This window comes from Panulirus ornatus, chromosome 43, assembly GCF_036320965.1.
Source record: "Panulirus ornatus isolate Po-2019 chromosome 43, ASM3632096v1, whole genome shotgun sequence".
Classification (NCBI taxonomy): Eukaryota; Metazoa; Arthropoda; class Malacostraca; order Decapoda; family Palinuridae; genus Panulirus; species Panulirus ornatus.
This window is the reverse complement of record NC_092266.1, coordinates 3,509,283-3,533,356: the sequence shown is the minus strand read 5'-3', so window position 1 is coordinate 3,533,356 and position 24,074 is coordinate 3,509,283. Positions and strand designations below refer to the sequence as shown.

The 24,074-nt window shown below is 40.7% G+C and overlaps 4 non-coding genes and 1 pseudogene across 4 annotated transcripts; 2 read left to right on the top strand and 3 right to left on the bottom strand.

Moving 5' to 3' along the window:
• LOC139762283 (uncharacterized) overlaps positions 1–24,074 on the bottom strand; it is an 85,992-nt pseudogene that overhangs the window by 5,128 nt on the left and 56,790 nt on the right.
• TRNAE-UUC (transfer RNA glutamic acid (anticodon UUC)) lies at positions 9,046–9,117 on the bottom strand. The gene has a single exon. It is a non-coding gene; the product is annotated as a tRNA-Glu (tRNA).
• TRNAV-CAC (transfer RNA valine (anticodon CAC)) lies at positions 20,086–20,157 on the top strand. The gene has a single exon. It is a non-coding gene; the product is annotated as a tRNA-Val (tRNA).
• On the top strand, positions 20,651–20,722 carry TRNAA-GGC (transfer RNA alanine (anticodon GGC)). The gene has a single exon. It is a non-coding gene; the product is annotated as a tRNA-Ala (tRNA).
• TRNAQ-CUG (transfer RNA glutamine (anticodon CUG)) lies at positions 23,365–23,436 on the bottom strand. The gene has a single exon. It is a non-coding gene; the product is annotated as a tRNA-Gln (tRNA).

Here is a 24,074-nt window from a genome sequence, read left to right as displayed (position 1 = left end):
ATAATTAAGTGATACAGAATATCATCTTAACAGTGTTCCGTATTAATGGGTAAGTGATGAAACATTTTAGACTTACATTATATACATAAGAATACATCTATACAGAGAATAAGTGTGTATTTGAAATAGAGCACAATATGGTGTACAGTCGTTAGCAATGATAGCAATATAAAAGGTCAAAGGTCATACACTTCGACATACACATACCGAGTATGTATATGTCAACTTAGCTGGTAACGCTGTAAAGGGGGAAGGAGCAAGAGGACATGGAACACAGTAGAGTGACGTGAGCTATTAAGTGTTGCAGGTGCAAATAGTTAGTGCAAGTATTATAAGGGAAAGCTACAATGATTTTTATTATCTGATCAGAGGTAATCACAGACGTGTAAAGGCAGCGATATCACTGGCCAGAGAAGGTTGGGTGAAAACATGGTTGGGGACGTTAGGGAGACTGGGAGGTGTAGCAGAGGGAGAGGATGAGTGTCTAGAGGTCACAAGACATTACTATTTTCCAATGAATGTTGCTTGTTCATGTTTGACACAGTTGCTGTGTTTATATCTAATATATGGTACACATGGACTTCCACAATGGACACTAGCTAATAAAGTGTCTTGTAACATAATCATTACGTGATGAATGACAGCTGCTGAACGACTTTAACAATTGGTCTTACCAATACGACCAAATATTACGTTACTTAACATTCGTTATCACTTATACAAAACATACTACCGGACCAATCTGCATGAACAATTTGACTGTACTATAAGTGGCCATCTATTTAACAGTTCGCATCACTCTCCTATGTTCCTCATATCCTTACTTCTCCCCATTATAGTGCTTTTCAGCTCAGATGACATATTCGTACTAGGTAAGTGGTCTTGAATTTATGTGGTCGAGGAAATTGTATATGGGACATGCAGTCATAAAATGTACTGGCACTGGTCATGTTAACAGTGACGATAATAAAATGAAAGTTAAGGTACAGTATACATGGGTCATTCAGTAAGAGAATGTACTTTTACTGGGAATGGTTACATCAGTTTCCAAATATTGATCACCGTGAAATAACGTTTCAGGTCACTTTCAACACTGCATGGAATGCTAGTCAACATGAGTCGTAAAAAAAGATACCAAATTTTAGACTTTCAGATCTTAGTGATTTCCGCATTGCTTTTGACTGTCAAATCCTAATTGATTTGGTTGCTTAAAATGACATGAACGTAGCTAGGAAATGTTTCAATATAACTTTCAAAGTAATCGAGAGTACAAATGTGCCAGGGCGGAGTAGACTTTGTTTTACAAAACGAAACTAATGTGGTGAAAGGATGAAACGAAGAGATGCCTTTTGTTGAAGAAAGTAACACATAAAAAATGAGACCTGCAAAACATGATGGACTATACTGTATAAATTTGCATAGATCAAGATAGTTATACGACAGACTATACATCAATATGAAGGTAATATTGCCGAAAATGCAAATTGATTAATGCTTTTCATAGTTATGTTAGAAGCAAGAATCACTGCTTAATCATTTGGTTCATTCATTACGGAAAACGATGACTTAATTCCAGAGAACGAAGCTATGGCAAGAATCATGTTTTTCCTCACTGTATTTGTATTTACAATCAACGACACAGCTTATGTCCTAAATCCAATTTCATTGATAAGAAAGTACAGTGTATTTCAACATTCTTACATAAAAGTTAAAGACATACTATCAGAAACAATGGAACAAAAGAAACCAAACGGCAGACCTGGATAAGTTTTATCCGAGGGAATAATAAGCCCGTGATGACTGCTCTTGTCAACAGTTCACCTGCTGTCGGTAATGTCTCACGGGAATGTAGGTATATTCATTCACAACACAAGGATGGATGTCATGTGGTTCCATATGCCTTTTTCTTGCCCAGAGAGAAATATTACTTATGGACTTTACAGGAAGAGATTTTAGGATTTGCACTGGGTCAGTTAGAGGTACTTTAACGGGTGAGGGAAATGTTAGACTGATCGGGATTGGAGTTGGAGCAGATAGAGCCAAAATGATTAGCTCTTTCAGTAAGAGATACAGCTAAAAGAATCGTCAAATTGTATAAACGAAGGAAATGTAATGCCATATAAACTGTTTGAAGTATTTCTAGCTAAATATAAAAAAGAATCCGGAAGAAGATACGTTGTTGTATTTACAGTGGATAAAGAAATAGTTTGCCTCACCAATAACATGAAATTTTTCAAGGATTTTACACGAATATTAAGGTCGAATGAGTGTTGGAGGAAGGAGAGACTCCCAGGTCAAATTTGTTTGGCCTCTTACACAAATGGCCTCAGAACTACGATGGTTGTACAACGAATTGGAGAAAAGGGTTATTATAGGGGATGAAGGAATATATGCCTCTATTCACGCAGCAATAACTTAACCTATAGGCTCAGGATATATAGAAACATCGCCCTAAGAAAGGCAGTAATCTTTCCATGGAAGGTCAGACAAATGAAGATCTTTTTATAGTTACCTCAAAATACTGTGATGTAGGGTGGCCAACTAATGGAGGAAGTAACGTAGTGAGGAGACACCAGAGTGTGGTCAGATAAACGAATTGTGTAGGTGCTACAGAAGGGACTGGAGAAGAAAAATGACAGGTCCAGAGTATTGGGATAGAGGTTGTGACGGTCTGGAATATGGGTAAAGTGGTTGATTATCTGGTCCAAATTATTATGCATGGAAAACAAACAATGAAACAAACATGCACGCGCGCGCGCACACACACACACACACACACACACACACACACACACACACACACACACACACACACACACACATACATATATCTGCGTATGAACCTTCCAACTGTTCTCTGTGATGTGCGCTAAAACCTCCCAAGTAGAGAACCTCCGCTTGAGGATGAGAGAATGTCGCTGCCTCGTGGAGGAAATATAGACAGTCAAAGAAAGATATACAGTGTGAAGAGTCAGGAGAGCAGGAGGTGAAAACAGAAGTGTTGGTTGGGAGACAGATTCTCAACCAGATAACGTCAGTGTCTAGACATTCTAGGTTCATGAGACGTGCAAATGGCCTGTTGATTTTGGAAGAAGCACAGACTTCCTTTGTAACGACAATGTAAATGATTATAGTTAGAAATTTTAAATGGTTTTTGAAAACACAGTTGTTAGACAATTGAGTGTCAGACAGAAGGACTGGTATATTAGAAGTACTGGCCAGATGGTGCTCAACAGAAGAAAGGTTAATAGAATGACCGATAATGTTGGTAACATGAATGAAATAGGAGTATTTTTTCTTCATGGTGAGCACAATAAACTAGTCGGTGAGAGCGGCACAAATCAGATCAATCATTTAGATGGGCAAAGGTCTTGGGAGGGGCGTCACTGCTGCTGCCTGAGCCCTCCTCCCTCTCGTTGAGAGCAGAGACGGGCGGGATTCCGGGGATTCTTTGCCACCCATTATGGAAAGTAGATCTATAAGCTTGTCACTCTTGTTGTTTGTATATGAAGGTTTTCTTATAGGACAAAGAACGGAAAAATGAATAACGTTAATACGGAGAGTAAAAATGGATAGTGTTTCTTTACTGTACATGTAAGGTGAAGATGAAACTCATTACGAACTGACTATCGGTCATTCCTCAAGTGTTGTTATTACTGCACTTCTTACTCTGAAATGAGAGAGAAAATGAGTAAGGAAAAAGAAATTAGTGTGAGAAGAAACAGGACATGGTACACATCCTGAATATGAGTGAGGTGAATCTATGAAGGGAGAGATGAAGACCATGGATGAACAAAGTGGGATTTGTGTAGATGAGACGGATGTTAACATGCAAGACCGTATGGAAGTGCAGTGAGAAGATTCTGCATCGGTCACCCTTCCAAACAGTACAAGAGAGAAATGGACATATACAAAGTGGCAAATTCTCTTGTCAAGCCTACGTCTCTCAGACAACACCTGACATATTTACTTTGTCATTATCCTTAGAACATTCTATTTAGCTTTCAAGTTTGATTTTTCCTCCCCTAAGGACTTCCGTAACCATTGCACCTTCTCTCTTACCATCAAAGCAATAAGTGGATGAAACCATTTGCTTTTAGCTCAGTAATGGCATATAGCCGCTTGTGTCCTTATTACATTGGATAAAGCCTCAAAGATGCAATTTGTTGCTATGTTCTCTGACATCAGACTGTGGATGATACAAGGCACAAACACGCTGTATAACCTGTTAATGAATAATGCTTCCCTTGATTGTTATCAATTTCTTCAATGGGTAGAATATGCGTACACCTGGTGGTTGTTTTGAAGAATTTGCTTTAGAGAAATGTATACAGAGAGTAAAATTTGTGTGTGGCATTTACTGATCTGGAAAACGCGTATGGTGGGGATGATTTAGATGCCTTATGGAAGGTTATACGATAATATGACGCAGGAGGACGTTTACTAGATTCAGTGGCTGTTATCAGGAGAGCAAGGCATATGTGAAGGAAGGAAAATGGGTGATTCCAAGTGTAGACGGATCTTTGCCAAGGGTTTCTGAGGTTAACATGGGTGTTTAACCCGTTTATGGATGCTGTGGTGAGGGAGGTTAGTACGAGGGTCATAGTGTATCTATAGTATGCTGAGTATGGGGGTGGCTGGGAGATGAGCTAGCGGTTGTTTGCAGATGATATGGCTCAGGTGGCAGATTCGAGTAATAAATTACAAAAGCTAGCGTATGAATTAGTGTTTGAAAGGAGGATGTTGAGAGTTTATGTTAGTAAGATTGAGGTTATGTGGTTTAGCAGAGGGGAAGATAGGCTAGTCTGAGTGCATGTTTGAGTGATGAGAACATAGAAGTGGAGTGTTTTAGATACATGAGACGGATATGTGGGGATTCAAGTGATCCATCGGGTGTGTGAGGGGCCAAAGGACCATGGTGCAATATGGACTATGTGTAAAGAAAATTCATTGTGTGTGAGGATAAAGATTATCATGTTTGACGGTATTATAGTCCCGATAGTGTTGTGTGGGTTCGAGTCTTGAGCCCTAAATGCAAAAGAATAGAGAAATGTGAGTGTGTTGGAAATGAAGATCTGAGGAACAACGTGTGGCGTAAGAAGGGTTGATCATGTGAGGAATGACAATGTAAGAGAGAGGTGCGGTAGTCATCGTAAGCCGTGTATGATTGACGGAGCTGAATAGGGTGTACTGAAACGGTTTAGGCATATGTAAAAACTAATGAAAAGAAACTGATAAAGAGGACATACTTGTCAGAAGACGAGGGAACAGAATGACTGAAGAGCCTGAAAAGGAGATGGAAGGAGTGAAAAAGGGTTTAAGTTATCTGGGTCAAGACATGCAAGAGGGTGAGAGGTGTGCAAGGTACAATTTGAGCAATGTGGAGTTCAGGGAACTACATGCTGCCAGTGGGCTGAACTAGAATATATGATAAGATCAGGGGTATGCTGTATGTGGTACTACTATAAAAGGAAGAATATCTTTGCCTAAAATGACTGTATACACTTGATCGCCTGAGACTTCATCCATTAACCATTACCTCAACAGACACATATATCATCTCAACTTCGCTCCAGTTTCGCAAAACATGACTCATCGGAAAGACATTAGGCCACTTTAGATCGAGTAATGATGTCTTCTTACGTTATCATTTTAATGCTCTGGTTATAGTGCGCTCTCTTACTGTGTCTGATCTGGGACAGCCACCCTTCTTTACTACAGCCATCATCATCCTCCCCAACATTATACCGTAATACACATTCATGTCTGAGTTTCCTTGCATGATTACTCCAGACCGACAAGTCTTATAACTTACTGATTCTTTCCTGTGGTATTCTACGTGTCATCATATGTTAGTTACAGAGTAACAACTAAGTCATAAATGCTATTTGTATCTACATTTCATGAATGTTTGCGGCAATATGATGCCTCAAGGAGTATGAGAATATCACTAGAGCAAAAACTAAGAGCCAGCGGGAGGTTGTGGGCATACAGAAATATCTCTGTAAATAGATATGTGAAGAGATAGCTTCATCTGGCGTACTATGATTATCTTCTTTGTGCGTATTTCTAGATTCTCACTTACCCATGATGTGGTTTGTCTAAGCATATCCTTACTTCTTCTGGGAAGAGTAACATAACACCATCACCAGGATGATCTAGATCATCAGTGTACAATATGTAATGTCACTTGAGACGCTGATCACTTCACAGGATCCCTTGCGTTAAGAATGGATCATTTCCATTATTATCGTCAGTAGTATTGTCATTATCATTATCATTCCTATTACACGTAAGTTAACACACACACACACACACACACACACACACACACACACACACACACACACTTCACATACACAGGAAGGAAGGGTTTGGTAAAAGATGATAAAAAGCAAAAGAATTTAAAATTGTCGTGACGAAGATATAGACGGCACTCCAGCCAGCCAGCATTTGCAAGGTGCAAGAGAGCAAAGAACGAGCACATCAGGATAAAAACAAGGAATTAAGAATCTTTGAAATGAATATTTTGGAAGGATCGATAAAATCTACAACTTTTCCAAAAACTCAGTAGGTTGTCAGATAACAGCTAATTAAACTAAGAAATTCAGAAGGAAGAAGACGATGTAAGGATACTCGAGGAACTGAGTAACAAATTCAAAAGATTTTCCCCATTAGAAAACATTGTGGCAACAACACCAGTGGGCTGGAATTAGGAGATTTTAGAAAACATTGAGATATCTAGAAAAGATTAACAGAATTCTAGGTGTTGACCCGTATGAGATTCATGGACCTGATGAAGTCTTACCACAGTGCTGAAGATGTATGCATATATTCCAGATAAACCTCTGGAAAAGCTGCTCAAGATGTCGCTGTATAGAGACAAAATACCAAAAGAGTGGAAAAGGACATTATTCCTGTCTATAATTAACGAAACCCGAAAGAGGCAATGAACTACAAGCTGGTCTCAAATGGGAAGTTTGGTTTGTAAGGCTTAGAAAAGATAATCACAAAGCAAATGAATGACTTTCTGAAAAGGAAAAATTACTCATGTGATGAACAATGTACACAAGGTAAGGCTGAGTGGATGTTTGTATCTTGACTGCCAGAACGTTTGACACTGTGTCACATGGGAGGCTGATTACGAGACTGGATCACCAGGCAGGAGTATGGGGAAACTCATTCAGTGGACAGAAGATTATCTTAGTGAAAGTGAACAAAGAACGCATGACAGAGGACCTCTCTCATAATGGGTTGAGGTCAACAGCCGAGTGCCGCAGGGTTTTGTTTTGGAACCATTACTCTTCTTGACCTATGGTAATGACTTGCCAGAGGATATAGACTCTTATTTGAATATGTTTGCAGCAGATACAAAGGACATTCGTGAAATGAAAAGCACGGATGATTACATCAACTTACAAAAAGAACATGACAGACTCCAAAGTTTGTCTGATATCTGATTGATGAAGTTTAAAAACTCGAGTAAATATAAACCAGTGAGAATGGATCGTAGCGAGGGAAGGCCTCGATGTGGTTATCATCGAACAGAAAATAAGCTACAGTAAGTTAGTTGACATTGTCCCTGACCTGTCCCAAATGTCCCACCTAAGGCGAGTAGTTAAGGACACAAACTGTCTGCTGGTAAGTACTAGAATTCCACTCAAGTTCAGGGATAAGACAGTTTTGAAAACCTGTTCACATCAGACATAAGACCGACACAAAAATAAGCTTTTCAATTTCGGTCACAACACCTAGAGAGGAAGAGAGGAAATGTAGATGGTTCAGAGGATAGCAAGGGAAAATTACTAAGAGTTAGAGAGATACATGACAGGGAAAGGCTGGAGGCACTAGAATTGATTTTTCTCTTCAAAAGTTCATATCTCTTGGACATCTGTTATTCTACACTTGAGCAATGGACTACAGTCCCTTTAAAGAACTAACTATCAATGTCTAATGAGTCTGATGAATGTGTTTCCCTGAACAGTGTATGTACTCCATTAGTAGTTGTGAATGTCAGTGGACACAAAGCCACTGAACAGCACCCCAGTGCCACGACTAGAGAAAATAATGGCAGCAGCCTTAGTCTCTCGGTTTGGTTGTGGGTAGATCGGGGGAGATCAACCGGTGGTTGAATTTGACGTCTGACTTGTTCCATACTTGACTAAAATTACTGAATTAGTTGATCATAAAACTTTGAAACAATATACATGCATACTGAAGAACACATCAGCAGTACAACTTTTCTTTGAAACAATCAATCTAGATATGCCAAGTAGGTTTCCAAGCCTCGGTGGCGCAGTAGGCCTCGCGTGAGTCTCATAATCTCAAGGTCGTGAGTTCGATCCTCACTTGGGGTAGTTTTCGGACTTTCATGTCGGGTGAACAAGATGCAAGTATTGTGGTAGATATGTTATTGGAAGCATTGTGTCTTACCTCATAGTGTAGAATCATTATCAAGTTGTCTTGTTCTTATGTAACTGATCACTCCAACTGCAGAAAAGGAACCCAGATTTCCAGTGCCAGATTAACGCATGGGCCACCTCGGCCCGGGTCTTGGACTCCGGCCTTACAGGGGCCCCGCTGGTCATCCAGGTAAAAAAAGATGCAGCTCGGAAAACTGGTGGAACAGAGGCTGGTATGCAATATACAATATGGTGGCAAAATTTGACATAAGACATATTTCATAGAATCTGTGGAGACCGCAAATATCACCTGGTCTTGGGCCTCACTAAACATTAATCCGGCTCTGCAGGTTCCTGACTGGAAGCCAAATATCTTAACCGTGAAACTGTATTGATTCCTTCACTTACTCCTCGTTCACTTACTGACCCACTCACTCATTCAGTTTCTCTCTTTTGGCCCTCGTGACAGTGTTTCTCGGACTCACTCACCAAGAGTAATCAGGAGTCACTACAACACAAGCTTTTATTGTAAAAATTTACGTTTCGGTTAGTTGATGATAACGTACTTGATAACTATTGTATTCATTTACTTAGACATCTCTCTCTCTCTCTCTCTCTCTCTCTCTCTCTAAGAAGAAAATCCTTCCCATGCCGGGAATCGAACCCGGGCCTCCTGGGTGAAAGCCAGGTATCCTAGCCACTAGACCACACGGGACTGGAAGTGTCATGTGTATGTCTATGTGAACATCGCTCACCCACTCACTATTTCATCCATTCTCTCTGTTCTCTGGAGCGTATGGTTATTCACCTTAGGTTCTTTATTCATAATCAGCTGGCAGACGTTACCTACCGAATCTATTACTCACACACACACACACACACACACACACACACACACACACACACATATGAACCATTTCATTTCAAACACAACCATCCTCTTCCGTACGTTTTCATCTATAGTCCACGCCTCGCATTTATAGCAGTGTAAGAGTTAGCATTACTAATCATGAGTCAGCAGGGTCCAGCCCGGGGTAGGACATGCAGGGGTTTGAATCCTCGGTGTGGCAGTCAGGTGACCCAACTCAAGTGTCCATCCTTCCCTCGGGACTGGTCAATAATTGGGTACCTGGCTTATGGTGTGAATCTGTACCTGTATGTGTGTGTGTGTGTGTGTGTGTGTGTGTGTGTGTGAGTATGTGTGTGTGTCTGTGTGTCTGTGAGCGTGTGTTTGTACATGCACAAACAGGAACAAAGACTCAGTACATATGTATTATTCACATGAAACAGATGGAAACAATCACCACTGGCCGTATGTGACACGAACCTTGACCATCGAAATGATAGACCAGTGAGCTACTCCGCTCGTCCACCACGGGACAAAAGCATTCCATAGACCAGCCTATGGTCCAGTGGGATCCCCCGTTACCTCACCTCACATTAACTCTCACTGGATCATAGGCTGGTCAGAGGTGGACAGCTACCGTGGTGGCCGAGCGGTTTAGCCCACAACACTGTCATTTCGATGGCCAAGGTTCGAGTCCCGTGCGTTCAGTGGTGACGCTTTACATATACATATATTCATAAGAAAAGAGGTCAAAGCATACACCTGGTGCACATACTTGGTCGTACTAAACCACAATAGGTGTGAGGCGGCTGCTCTGTCTAAGGCCAGAACTTGGGCCCCGGAATATCGTTGGTCCAGCACTAAACACATTATGCAGGATGGTTGTGTGTTTATGTGTAGGCGTTTGTTTGTCTGTTTATCTTGCCTAAATATGCCTGCCTGACTGTTCACTTCGATTACCATTAATTTCACGGGTCAAATGATATGACAATGTATCCACCAAGAGTATCAGTCTCCCAGGTTTCCTTTACTAATTCATCGTATTCCTGAAGCTTAAAGTTCAATATATGAGAAGCTAATGACCTTCATTATCTCTAGCAAAGATAACACTGTGCTACTACCAGTCATTTATGCCAACAGGTCTCATATCCTTCAACCCCATTTGATTCATATGTCCTGCTTCAGTTCACTGATAGCAAGTCGTCCCCTGTAAATCACATCGCCCCAGTTCACTTTATCCTATACACGCCTCTCACCCTTGAGCATATTCAGGCCCTGATCACTCAAACTCTTGTTCACTTCCTCCATCCATCTCCAATATGGTCGCCCTATTCTTGTTCTCTACACTTCTGACACATGTATCCTCCTTTAATCTCCCCTCACTCATTCTCTCCAAATGTCTAAACCATTTCAGTACACCATCTTCATCTCTGTCAACCATGCTCTATTTATCATCACACATCTCTCTTACCCTATCATTACTTACTGGATCAACCCGCGTCACACCACATGTTGTCCTCAGACATTTCATTTTCAACACATTCATTCTATCATCAAATCTTCCTCATACTGTGTCTACCTTCACCGCCGACTGACATCACTATTCAAGTTCAGGAATGTCTATACCATCTATATTGTACCTGAGCCGCGACCCAGCCATTAACTAGAGCCACACACACACACACACACAGAAGCACCAGCTGGACCAATACAGAACACAACACACACAATCCTCCTGGGTCCATCTCACACCACCTACCAAGATGTGCTCATCTGGCTGACCCCGTCCACCCCACCAACACCACCAGCTAACCCCCTGCCCCACGCCTCACCCCCACCCCCGGCACAATGACCTCTCTCTCTCTCTCTCTCTCTCTCTCTCTCTCTCTCTCTCTCTCTCTCTCTCTCTCTCTCTCTCCCCTCATCCCCACGGACCGCCGGTCGTCAGAACACTCGACTTGTACTAATCACAGCTGGAACACAGAGATATAAGACCAGTCCTATACCTATTATTGTGAACGTCATCAACAATCCAGGAACAAGTACACAAGTTAAGCAAGTAAACTGCTGCTCAGTTTTCCACTTATCGACTTAGTTAAGACAAACAAAATATCACCAGGTGTACCACAGTGGTGTGTGCCCGACTGACTCAGTAACATCATTACTGGAACTCCACCAGAGTCTGTGTTGTCGCTTACCCCTCCGGAGCCACAGCCGACCGACCCCACATAAATAGCAATTGATAATGAGTCTAATAGGCTATCAATGATGACATTTATATTCATCTTCCTTCAACTTTCTGAAATGTTAATCCTCTTTCATGTGTGACCTTAAAATCAGTTCAGGTTTTGCCACACTAAAACCTTAAATTCATCAACTTGTTATTTTCAACTACTTTCCCATTCCAACTGAGTGGAGCAATGTAACCCTTTTTTATTGAAGGATAAGTTATGAAGGTGTTCACTTCTCTACTCTCGTCCCAAGCCTCTCTCTCCTGTCCTGCCTGACTCTCGTCCCAAGCCTCTCTCTCCTGTCCTGCCTGACTCTCGTCCCAAGCCTCCTCCGCCTGTCCTTCCTTTTTCATATAAAGTCTCTCTTTCAAATCCTCATTCCTCACAAACCTATCTCATGTTCAGACTCCCTCATCCCAAGCCTCTCTCTCTGGTACCACCCAACCTTCATCCCAAGCCTCTCTCTGGTACAACCCAAGCCACATCCAAAGCCTCTCTCTCTGGTACAACCCAACCCTCATCCCAAGCCTCTCTCTCTGGTACAACCCAACCCTCATCCCAGGCCTCTCTCTCTGGTACAACCCAACCCTCATCCCAAGCCTCTCTCTCTGGTACAACCTAATGCTCATCCTAAGCTTCTCTCTCCTTCAAAGCCTCACTCTCTGGCCAAACATCTTGTGTTCAGCCTCTCTCATCCCGAGCCTTTCTCTCCTACAAAGCCCCACTCTCATCCCAGGCCTGCCTCTCCCTCCCTCTACACCAGCCGTATTTAAACATTTTCAGTGTTGCAGGTCCACATGAATTTGGGGAAGAATTAGAGAAATTATGGAACTCTTTATAATGTGTCCCATTTTCTCAATGTTGCTTGAAATCTTACAGTTGCAGGTGCCGGGCTACCACAATAACCGCCACCTGATTGCCACTCTCCTGGAGGAGGAGGAAGAAGCCGATGTTGTGATAGTAAACATCACATGATGTATCACTAATGGTCATAAGATCAAACATTATGGCTACACATCCCGACAATCACCAGACTGTGTGTGGCACAGCACGAAGGACGGAGTCGCCCGCCAGTCTTGTACGAAGCACAATACAATATCTCACTACTTCCTGCCGCTTTCAATACTTTCTATCAGTCAAGATACTCACACTACGTACGTACGTACGTACACCGTTCTATTATCCTTTGTACATCTTCACAACTGGCGTTTTGGACCTTATCTGAATGAGTCACATCAAATGGTTATCAAGGACACAGAACACATAGCACCTGCCCACTGTCTTTTTTCTTTCATACTCTATTTTTCATATTTGTTTGCCATTTCCCGCAAGAAGAAGGTAGCGTCAGGAATAAGTGAATGAATCCTAGAGTGAAACTTAGCTGGGCTCCTTCCTCTGTTCCTTCATTTGAAAAGTAATACAGAAGGGGAAGATTTCCAACCCCCCCCCCCATTTCCCAACTCTCAGTCGCCTTCCACGATATGCAGAAGATACATATGATAGACAGACAGATAGACAGACAGACAGACAGACACACACACACACACACACACACACACACACACACACACACACACACACACACACACACACACACACACACACACACGGAGTAGCGCCGAGAATGGATAAAGGCAAGCAAGGTATGAATATGTACATGTGTATATATATTCCTATGAGTCCACGTGGAAAATGAAACACGATAAGTTCCCAAGCGAAATTTCGTGTAATAATCACATCATCAGAGGAGACACAAGAGAAAAATGTAACAGTCAGTTGATATACATCGAAGAGACGTAGCTAGGACGCCATTTGGTAAATATGTGATTGTCCAAGACAGACAACGAGTGTATCATAAACTTATCATTTTGCAAATTCTATCAACAATAAAGTTATCTAATTTGTATAGATCATCGCTAATATTAAGATTATAATTCTTTGTGTATTTAATAAAAGAAGATTCAATGATATTTCTCGTGGTAATAGAGTCAGAGTTAATAACTGCGATGGCATTACTCCAGTCAATACAATGATCATAGTTTTTAACGTGATTAAACAAGGCATTTGATTCTTGTGCCGTTCTTATACTATATTTATGTTGCTTAAGTCTAACAGAAAGATCCTTACCAGTCTGCCCAATATAAAATTCATCACAATTTCCACATGGCACTTTATAGATGAATCCAAGAGAATTTTCTGGCTAATTCCTGATTAAGATATTCTGTATAGTATTATTGTTGCAGAAGGCAACGTTTAAGGCAACATCTAAGATGAGGCCCATCATCTAGGGCCGAAAACAACTCAACATTTGCCCCCAGCTAGATAGTGGCACATACCAGGAATCATTTAATTAACTAAAGTAAGACAACAACAACAACAACAACAATAAAACAAATCAATGCGTCCAAAAAATCATTAACAAAACAAAATTGTGCACATTTGTATAAGATAACAAGAAGAAAAACATTGCTACGTAATAGAATTGTACACATTGGTATAGAATAACAAGAAGAAAAACATTGCCACATAACAAAAAAAATTCTATAAATGTTACAGAAGAACAACATAGTAATAAAATCAGTATCAGAAATACTTATCTACATAAAGACAGGAAACAGTAGATACAGAACATGTTTTGTTATATAACAAAGAATTCTCAAAACAATGCACATCAAACACAAGAAGAAATTCTTAACGAAGACAAAATAAAACAATTTAGAAAGATGGACATTAACAACCCAGTCTGCAATTCAGTGAAATTCTCTATTTCTTTTTCAACACAGGAATGTGGTACATTACATAGAGGCAGCCAGTACGATGGTGTTGGGAATGGCTTGGTAAACACCACTACTGCCTGCCTGTGGTCGCTCCCTTCTGCATTACCACATGAAAATGGCCCAGGGTCATCCTCAACACTGCTCATCTGATTTAGTTCAAATACAAACTATAAATCACTATACTACAACTACAGCAACGAAACTAAACTCACTACAAAACTATTAACTATAGAATACAAACGAAAGAACATTACAAACACGAAAAGTATTGAAAACACACACACAGCGGAGCAAAGTCATCTTGCAATTAACTTTTAAATCAAAATGTCAGTGTTGATGTAGTGACGTCACAACGAGGCCGCCAGTAAAACCAGGCGATTAGAAAACTCGTTCTTGTGTGACACACAACTTTGCCACGATACCTCCGCTCTACCTCAACCAATTAGAAAACTCGTTCTTGTGTGACACACAACTTTGCCACGATACCTCCGCTCTACCTCAACCAATTTCCAGGAAATTTTCGGAAGAAGCATATATTTTGTATTACATATGATTGTTAAATTATCAAAATGCGATGCATATACCCTTTAACTCTCTCTCTCTCTCTCTCTCTCTCTCTCTCTCTCTCTCTCTCTCTCTCTCTCTCTCTCTCTCTCTCTCTCAGAGAGAGAGAGAGAGAGAGAGAGAGAGAGAGAGAGAGAGAGAGAGAGAGAGAGAGAGAGAGACTGCGCAACCATATTGCCTCCATATTTACTGAGACTCACAACAGTGATACGCCTTACTTGTATATGGTTCATTCAAACCAGACCAGCTTAGCCCACCTGGACAGACGTGAGATGAGACGCGGAACATGACGATAACATTACCATGTCACGACAGCCACCGACCCACCGGTGCACCACGGATCAGGCGATGCAGAGACGGGCAGCATGATGACGACCCTGGCTGCATCTGGACACTGGGGACGTCCAACATGATGACGACCCTGGCTGCACCTGGACACTGGGGACGTCCAGCATGATGACGACCCTGGCTACACCTGGACACTGGGGACGTCCAACATGATGACGACCCTGGCTGCACCTGGACACTGGGGACGTCCAACATGATGACGACCCTGGCTGCACCTGGACACTGGGGACGTCCAGCATGATGACGACCCTGGCTGCACCTGGACACTGGGGACGTCCAACATGATGACGACGATGACGAAGGGAGACTCTTCAAGAAAACCTCATCATAAGTTTACAAGGACGATCTCTTTGTGTTTTCTGTCACCTACTAAGGAATATTTGTCAAGCGTTTGGTGTGTCCACAACTGTTTTATACCTTCGGAGTTATATTTCTTCCTCTTGTGTATCACTAATATTGACTCTCGGGTCGCATGAGTTTCACTACAACGAAATTCGCAAACGTTACTAAAGGTGAGACGTAAGACCACGTCAGGTAGTCAACAGATGCGACAACTTGACATAACTATCGTAATATGGTACATTGGATTGTGTTTCCTGCTTGTTTAATTCTTGCTTAGTTTGCATTAACATGTGTCTATTGGTTTATAGATTATGGCTGGAGGTAACCATTGTCAAGTCTTCATAATTAATGATGATCTGTGGTAGGTTTACTCCCTACACCCATCATCCTTCTTGGTTCCAAATCTATTTCAGGCCACCCAGACCACTGGTGCCTTGTGGATGTACCAATGTGACCCTATGTTCGTACAATTGTTCTTAAGGCAGTGTTACCACTGTGTTTTGTGAAAATTGTCTCCTTACCAGCGAGTATTGTAAGAAAATGGTTTAATAGTCTATCTTGCAACTGCATCAGCTACTACAGATAATCAGAAAGTGTAAACATTCAGCGGTTCATGAATGCCAAGCGTTTGTTCAAGCCAGGCAAAATGTGTGGATGACCTTGACGGAGTAAGCAATGTGTTGATGAAGTTATGGCCAGTGGTGTGGCGAGATAGGGTCTGGGCAGCCAGGACACGATTGAGTGATGTTTCGTATCGTCAAGCCTCATTCCTTCCCTTGTCCATGTTTTACTTTTGATGACATTCATAGACAATGCAGCTAAAGAGTTACGTTTACTATACACAACATAGATGCTATTCGTTTTTACAAAATCGTAGTTTACTTGCAAACGGTAAAATCACTCATATGTAGTTTTGCCAGGTTTCCTCCTAAATTTGTTCTCCGTATTAGATTCATCATACGTCAACGTAACAACTTAAAACAGAGATGGTCACGAAGTACAAAGATTAAAAATGATGAAAGGCTTTGATAATCTCGATCTAACAAATTACCGAAGGCTAGATCTTCTGATCTAAGTCGTATTCATGGATGCAGTCTGGTGGGAAAACATTCTACCTTCACTGAGGCCAAGTGTTATTTGCTCAACCTAATTGTTAACATACAGACTGATGATTCCCCTGCAACTTCCATGGTATACACACTGACCAACTTGGCAAGTGGTACACCAAGTACAGCGCCACACCTCCTGACTCCTTCCCAACCCACATGATGAAGGTCATGGACAACTTGTATGACCGCTACCTAACATTACCTGGACCCAAGATGACATTAAAAATTATTGATAAATTCTATCTTGCTTGAGAGAACAAAATCTTTAATACTAAAGAATGATGGAAAGAAACAGCAAGATAATATCTTGGTGGATAAAGTGTGTCGATCACTGCAGACAAAATTGAGGATACAACATAGAATAGAGAATTTGTCTCTGATGATGCTCTTGCCTCCTCTGACGTCCACATGTTATCCACATAAACACAGTACGTAACTACAGTACATACAGTAATATCAGTCGTAACACTATGTATGTAGTCGTGATTACCGTAACATGTGAGTGGCAAGATTGGATGACGTAACGTAACAATATCAGACTTCATCATTCTCAATAGTTTAGATGGATCATGTAATATTTGGCGTTGCTTCATGTTTTATCAGATGATAAAATGATGGTTGGCCTAATGACGTTCACAAGTCAATGGTCATTAAATCCAACACAGCAACCAACCACTCAGGATGACCAGGAGGGAGCCACCTGGTGCAGACCAAGTGTACCAGCCTGGTGGAGAGGATCAACTGCTCCACCTCAGGATAAGAGCTGCTCAAGTTCTGTAGTGAGGGACACTCCAAGTGGCATGTGAAACTACCAGTCTTAGTTATAAACTACCGCCAGCCCGGCCAGTGGGTGGCTGTGGCCAACATGAACCCAGGGGCTACACACACACACACACACACACTGCCCACTGACCTGACCACCGGCCGGTGGGTGGCTATGGCCAACATGAACCCAGGGGCTACACACACACACACACACACACACACCGCCCACTGACCTGACCACCACCACTGTGACCTGACCACGTGTGGCATGTAGCTCATCCTTGGACAACATTAATCAAATACCTAGACAGAATTTTTATGTTAGATAAAAGACATTTCTTGATAGGAAACATAAGAAATGATGACGAAAGATAAGGGACGCTATTACAGGTAAATATTTTGTTAAAATATGAAATACTCTTCCTCAAACTAGCTCCCTGTACTGTATTTTCTTTTACATACCCAGAGGAAAATATATTCTGTGGTTAATCAATAAAATGTTTATGTTTAACAGGTTTTCTATTTCTGATAGTATTTCACTGATTCAGGTTTAAGAACCTTGGTCCTGAACAACTATTATAATGCAACACAATACATATTTACCATAAATAAATCATTTATTACAATAACCATTATGTTTGTACCAGATTCTTTAAGTCCTCAATCACGTTTGTTAATATATAAGGCATTTTTCCGCCACATTTCAATACATAACATATATCTACACGTGTGTAAATATATGTATATGTTTTTATAAATTTTTCTTTGGCTTTTATAATCAAGGTGTAAGATATCCGTCTGAAGAAAATACTAGATAATATTATAGGTTATGTGTGTGTGTGTGTGTGTGTGTGTGTGTGTGTGTGTGTGAGCGCACATAGGAGTGAAAACATATTTTACACTTACAAGGTTAAGAGACGGGGCAACACGAGTGTACAAATCCTTCATCAAAAGACTCACGTGATAATGATTAAAGTAGTACACACACACACACACACACACACACACACACACACACACACACACACACACAGAGCGGCGCCAGGCTGGAGGCGGGGCATCATGACGTCACAGGCAAGTCCCTCCCCCCGCCAGATCCAAACATGTGTTGTGTCTGGTGATGGCGGTTCAAGATTTCCCACATTTATATTGATCTTTACATTATCATCCACTCCCAAAGTCACCTGGCATTCTTGTGTTTCAACAACAGACGTGATATATGCAACACCAGGCAAACATTGTACCATTATCTGATAGGTTAATTGGTGCACAATCAAGAACCAGTGAATTTCATCGCCGCCATAAGTAAGTAAGGAAGGTGACTTTAATGATGATAAATACGACCTGGTATGGCTGTGTCTACACACTACCGCCATCTGGTCAACATTGTAGATACCAACCTTTAAACTGTGACATTCAACCACAAGGTTTAAGGTCGCTCATGAAAACGCGAACTTAAAATCTATCCATTTAAATCTACCATTCATCAATAAACATTTAAACACCGTCATTTGAACGTAAACCTTCCAGCTGCGTTATTTTACCAGAGTCCTTTAAGATACGTCATATAAACACAAAATCTAAATGTACGTTAAGCTTGTGCAAACCATCACTGAAACTCAAACTTTTAAATTAGAGTTGTAATGAAATTGCAAACTTTTAACTCTGTCAAATTACAGACATTGTACAACATGATTCACTTAATTGACAAATTTTAATGTCAGTTGATTTAACGATATCCTTTGTGGTTCATCTCTGAAACACAAACCTTTAAACTTTGTGTCTAGAACTGAACACAACCATTAAGTTTCATAACTGGAATGGAAATTTGGATAATCTATCAAAATTCGTCATATAACGCGAACTTTTAAATCCTTCCATTCAGTTGGGCCGTTACTTGCCTGGCTGCCATTCATAATATGTCCTTTTATATTGTATGTTGACTACACTCTCATTCATTCGTCATTTGGATCGTCTCACTGATATTCCATTCATAAACTTCATTCCTGCAGCTTATTTTTGACCGCCATGTTGCTTCCTCAAGGTTTATAATTCTTTGTGTATTTAATAATAGAAGATTCAATGATATTTCTCGTGGTACTGGAATTAGAGTTAATAATGCCATCTCAGTTATTAGCTCTAACTCCAGTACCACGAGAAATATAATTGAATCTTCTATTACTGAATACACAAAGAATTATAATCTTAATATTAGTGATGGTCTATACAAATTGGATAACTTTAATGTTGATAAAATGTGTAAACAATTCACCTTCTTGTCCACATAATAAGTTTATGATACGCTTGTTGTCTGTCTTGGACAATCACATGTTTACCATATGGCGTCCTAGCTACGTCTCTTCGTTGTATATCAACTGACTGTTATATTTCTCTCTTGTGTCTCCCCTGATGATGTGAGTTTTACACGAAAGTGCACTTGGGAACTTATCGTGTTTATTTTCCCCGTGAACTCATAAGAATATACTTGATCACGTGCAAAATTGTGATCCCTTTCAATATATATATATATATATATATATATATATATATATATATCCTTCAGTATGTTTACTTTCGATAATGAGGAACAGAAGAAGGAGCCAAACAAGCAAATTTCGTCAAAGACATCTCTCTTTTCTTAACGCTGCCTCGCAAAGATTTTCATTAATTCATATTGAAGAAACAGACGAATTTTCTATTGTCTGGTTAGCTCAGTGGTAGAGCGTGAGTCTCACACACTCAAGGTCGTGGGTTCGAGACCCACACCAGACATAATTTTTGTCTTTTTTTTTTTATTTTGTCCGCATCACATGTGTGCAACATTCAGTACGTTCGTTCGACGTTATAGTGAAGATCTTCACATTGAATTGAGGTTTTCGACCTTATCTGAAAGGGTCAAGTCCACCAAGACGTCGTTGAAATCTTCCAGAAGCTTCTGGCGATCCTCCTCCAACTGCTGGGCACATCAGAGTTAACATGGGCCGGACATCGGTTGTGGAACGACTTAATCTGCTTCCGGTAGTTAGCAGGGATGATAATGAGGGCTCTGACCTCATACCAGGTCAGCTTAGTTCCAGTCTATTGCAACGACAATAAAAAAAGTAAAACTCATTTCTTCGTAGAAAATTGAGAGGAAAACACGACAGCAACATGGAGATTTACCCTGTGGTTATTTTGCCGGCTAGTCGGCAACGGTCGGTCAAACACTATTTTGCCGTGGTAATCTCAGTGCTTCATATAACACTATGTCACAAATTATGTTCTTGGGGGCGTAGCTCAGTGGTAGAGCGCTCGCTTGGCATGCGAGAGGTCCCGGGTTCAAACCCCGGCGCCTCCATTTTTTATTTGGGAAATTCATTGTTTTCAGTCTTGTATATGTATATATATATATATATATATATATATATATATATATATATATATATATATATATATATCGTCCGATCAGGGAAGTTAAGCAACGTTGGGTCTGGTTAGTACTTAGATGGGTGACCGTCTGGGAACACCAGATGCTGTTATCCCTGGGTACAGGGAAGAAAGTATACTTGCCTCGTATTCCCTGCGTGTCGTACACGGCGACTAAAAGGGGAGGGAGCAGAAGGCCGGAAATCCTTTACTCTCATTTTCAATTTTTCAAAAGACGGAACAGAGAAGATATAAAGATATTGTAAAGATGTAACTAATATAAGATATAAGAATGAATGGAAGATACGGATGTAGCTGAAACAAGGAGTAATGAAGATTAAGGTGCAATGAAAATTATTCTGTAGTGAAGATAAATGTATATGTTGAGATTTTGTATTGAACATCAAGAAGTAATGATAATGATGAGAGTGTAGTGACGATGAGGGTTTAGTTAGGGAGTGGTGACAATTGCCTTTACAATGATAATAAGGAGGTAACACAATGAGGAACACAAACTTTCCAAAGCTACGTTCAAGTCAGACTTTGAACTAAGTTCGGTACACAAAAGAGTGATGTTAAGATGAGAGTGTAGTGAGGAAGAGTATAGTGATGATAAGGATATTGTCGAGATAGGTTGTAGTGAAGATACGAATGTAGTGAAGATACGAATGTAGTAGAGATAAGTGTTATCAAAGAGTAAAGTTTATTCAAAATGATTGTGTATTGAAGATGAGAACTACTTTTAGTGAACATCAGGGAGTACAGTGATGATGGTATGGTAGAAATAATGGTGTAGTGAAGAAGAGGGCATAGTGAAGGTATAGTTAAGTGAAAATAAGCTAGTAGTGAAGATACACGCTAGTGAATATGAGGTTGTAGTGAACTTAACCTTATTGACCTGATCCCCCAAATCCTCCAAACTACGTTCAAGGGCGGATCCAAAGCCAACCTAAAAGGCTATTTCTCTGTGTATTGTTAGTGGTGGTGGTGGTGTGTAGGTGTGTGTAATCATGTATTTGCACTGTATTAGGAGGGAGTTTTACACTCGTGGGGCCCCGTGTAAGTACGTTGTTTGTGTGAGCGGGTAAAATCTAAAGCCTTCCTTGAGACCAGCTTAGTCAAGATAAGGTCATATGAAGATGAGGTTGTAGTGAAGATTATGATAAGCCTTGCATAGTGAAGATAAGGGGATTAAGGGAGAGATCAGTGGTTGACAAGGTAGCATGATATACCACTGCGTTATGATAACTGATTAACTGAATTATTCCATACTGGAGAGAGAGAGAGAGAGAGAGAGAGAGAGAGAGAGAGAGAGAGAGAGAGAGAGAGAGAGAGAGAGAGAGAGAGAGAGAGAGAGAGAGAGAGAGAGAAGGGAGACTGTGTGAGAGAGGCTGGACACGAGAGAGAGGCTTTAGATGTGAAAAAGACTGAAGGAAATAGAAGGTTAGGGTAAGACTTGTGACGGAGAAAGGTAATTGTCATGAGAGTTAGGGTGGACTGTAGAGAGAGAGGCTTGGGATGAGAGTCAGGCAGGACAGGAGAGAGAGGCTTGGGATGAGAGTCAGGCTGGACCACACCGACAAGGCATTTCTCCCAACACCTGCACACACACACACACACACACACACACACACACACACTTAGCAAACAACAACACCCTTCCCACAACACTCACAACACACCCTCCCGAATACACCCACAACACACACACCTCTTCTTCCATGCCCACAACACACTCTCCCACCGTACACCTGCGACACGCACCTTCCCCACACCACACGTCTCCAGCACACCCACACCATACATCTCGCCCACCACATCTGCTAGTATTGCATTTATATTGTTATACATTTGATGTATTTTCAGTTTGACTTATGGTATGGCTACAGACTTCACGACTTCACCTGCTAAATACCCATTAAAATTTAACAACAATCATACATTTGTGTTATCATGAAGATAGATTGATAGATACATAAATAGATAGATATTCAGATAGATACATGGATAGATAGGTAAGGCAACCTTCATCTTTCTTAGAAATCAATGATATCCACAATATCCTGCAACAAATACATGTACATGGATGTAATGATAATGTGGGTCAGGTATAAGGCCAGTGGTGATGAAGGTGTAGTGAATGTGACCATTGACTTGAACCGTAAGGGTGTAGTGAAGATAAGGCTGTAGTTAAGATGATTCTTAAAGTGACTCAAGGTTGTTGTGAGTAAAAGGAAGCTTCGAAGATGAGTACTTCCTATCTGAAAGTCAACAATTACAAAATTGATGAAGCATAACAACGTCCTCGGACAGCCGACTACAACCATAGAGTGAACCTGACTCTCACCTAACAACGTCCTCTCAATGACAAATGTCTTACCAGAATCTTCTAGAACCTTCCAGAAAACCATGAACTCTGCAGGTAAGGAGGAGGGAATGGCCTCTGGCTGCTGATGATAACCACATTATTCCATATATATGCATATATATACTTATATTTGCATATATAAGTATGTATATGCAATATATAGAACAATGTGGCCATCAACAGTTTCTAAGAAAACTGAAAAGATGAGGTCCCACCGAGATTCGAACTCGGATTGCTGGATCCAGAGTCCAGAGTGCTAACCCTTACACCATGGGACCTGATAAGAAAAGATGTGATTTCATCTAAATGTTTTACATATAATCAGCCAGAGGCCCTCCCTCCTTGCCTGCAAATGTCATTGTTTTCTGGAAGGTTCTCGAAGATTCTGGTAAGATAATTGCCATTGAGAGGAAGTTGTTATACTTCATTTTCATTAATTTTATCATTGTTGACTTTCAGATATAGAAAGATAGATACGTAAATAGATAGATAGATTAGATAGACAGATAGATAGACTGGTAAACAGATAGATATTTAGATAGAAAGATAGGTAAGGCTAACCCTTACACCATGGGACTGATAACAAAAGATCTGATTTCATTTAAATGTTTTACATATAATCAACCACCATCACCAGCCAGAGGCTGGTTTTCTGGAAGGTTCTAGAAGATAGATACATAGATAGATAGGTAAGGCAACTTTCAACTTTCTTAGAAATCATTGATGTCCGCATCATTCTGCAACAAATACATGTACATGGATGTAGTGATAATGTGGGTTAAGTATAAGCCAGTGGTGTTGAAGGTGTAGTGATTATGACCATAGACTTGAACCGTAAGGGCATAGTGAAGATACGGTTGTAGTGAAGATACGGTTGTAGTGAAGATAACTCTTAAAGTGACTCATAAGGTTGATA